The sequence below is a fragment of the Vombatus ursinus genome, unplaced genomic scaffold (genome assembly GCF_900497805.2).
Source record: "Vombatus ursinus unplaced genomic scaffold, bare-nosed wombat genome assembly UNPS02014926.1, whole genome shotgun sequence".
Lineage (NCBI taxonomy): Eukaryota > Metazoa > Chordata > Mammalia > Diprotodontia > Vombatidae > Vombatus > Vombatus ursinus.
In genome coordinates this window covers 609,893-611,809 of record NW_020954704.1, presented here as the reverse complement: position 1 = coordinate 611,809, position 1,917 = coordinate 609,893, and the positions used below count along the sequence as shown (strand labels likewise).

The window sequence follows — 1,917 nt, the reverse complement described above, 5'->3', positions numbered from 1 at the left end:
GGGGGGGGGTGTCTATCCCAAGCATGTGAAGATTTCCCCTGGCATAATGGGCGGATGAGAACGATTTGTTCCAATTTGTTCCAACAGCCATGAAGGTGTCTGAAGCAGGTTGCTGGGGAGCGCTTAGAGCTTGGTCAGACATCAAAAGGCCACGGTCATCTACTGCATCCCAAGGTTATCATCCTGATTTTTACCTTGCTACTGGACTTTGATGCCTCTGGAAGAGAGAGTGAAGCCAACAACTTTGTGCAACTCTGCCTCACCTAAATCCAATTCATGTGCAAGTCAAGACATCACCCCATGATGTCATTGGTTCTCTTTGAAAACGAAAGACAAACAACAACATTTGGCCATCTCTCTGGCCATCACCTATCTACCTATCTCTCTGCCATGTGAATGTCGGACTCCACCCCGAATCTTAGCTTCCAATAGGTGATCTTCCAAACCATTTCCTTGCTATCTCCACACCACATCGCTTGCTCTCCGGTCAGCGTCTGGACCTCTCTCCATCCTTTATGTGCTGTCTTCCCCCGTTTAGAATGGAATTCCTTCAGGACACACATTTTGGATTCCTTGTATCCAGCACTTAGCACAGTGACAGGCACAAAGTAAACAATAAATGCTCTATCTTTCAAGCTAGCTAGCTAGCTATCATCTCTCCTTACAGAGGAATCCTGAGGTGATCAAAGGGATGCATTAGTGTCAAAAATGGAATGGTGGCAGACTGAATTGATTCTGGTAGAACTGGAGAGGCTGAAACTCAGTACAAGGATATTAGGAGGAGCTGCAGGTCAGAGGGGAGGATTTAGGAATGAAAAACAATGATACTGTAGGAAGGCAATGACATACATAAGTTAAATTCATTTCATCAAATATTGTTAAGTGCCAAGACATGGTGCTCAATATTGGGAATACGAAGATACAGTAGATACTCCATAAGGGTAAATGGAGGACAAAAACACAAATAATTATGATATAAGAGAGAGTGAGAAGTGTTAGAGGACTGGGTTTGAATATCAATTGTGAAACCTTGGCAGTTCACCTTTCTCAGTCCCAGTTTTCTCAACTGTAAAATGAGGGGATTGATAATTTGGGGAGCTTCTGGAAGAGAACAGTCAGACTGGTGAAAAGCCTTGAATCTGTGCCATATGAGGGTCATTTGAGGGAGATAGGGATGGTTAGATTGGGGAAAAGAAGACTCGGGGTTAGGCATGTGATTAGCTGTGGTCCAAGGGCTACCACATGGAAGAGGGATTAGACTTGTTCTATTTGGCTCTCAAAAGACTGAGAGTAAGCCAAGAGCTTTAAATAGAAGTTCAAAGAAAGAAATTTAGGATTGATATCAGGAAAACTTTCCTAACAATTAGAGCTGTCCTGAAGTGGAATGAATTACCCTTCATTAGCACTCCCTCAACACCCTCCCTGAATCCCCTGGCTGTGCAACCACTCTTAATGGTGGATGTCTCTTCCCACACTCCCAGAGCCCGGGGTGCTGACGTCACTGAACAGCTAGGATGCTCTAATAGGCTAAAAGTTAGGCAACCTGCCTGTGTGTATGCCACTTCAGGCGTGCCCATAAACCTTACTGTGACTATTTCCTCATCTCTGATAATCCCTGCCTGTTCCCTGCTGTATGAGGAAGTTGGAAGGAATCACTGAGTAATTTCCACAAAGAATTTAGTACTGGAGGGGTGGGGGGAGGAAATGGCCAAGGTCACAAACCTAGAGCTTAGTGCTGGAGCTCAAAGGCCCGTCTAGTCTGACCCCTCATTTTACAGATGAGGAAACTGAAGCATAAGGTTAATGGTTTGCCTGAGGTCATACAGGTTGTGACAGAGATAGTATCCAAGCCCAAGCTCTCTGATTTTAGGAGAAAGGTACTGCTCCCATGTAGGATACTGGTGATATGAGATAGCT

The 1,917-nt window shown here is 44.8% G+C and overlaps 1 long non-coding RNA gene across 1 annotated transcript in view; it reads left to right on the top strand.

The window, feature by feature from the left end:
• LOC114029366 overlaps positions 1-270 on the top strand; it is a 61,336-nt gene extending 61,066 nt beyond the window's left edge. The window contains exon 4 of the long non-coding RNA XR_003567479.1: positions 88-270. This is a non-coding gene — a long non-coding RNA (uncharacterized LOC114029366). The remainder of the gene's footprint in view (positions 1-87) is intronic.
• The last annotated feature ends 1,647 nt before the right edge of the window (positions 271-1,917 follow it).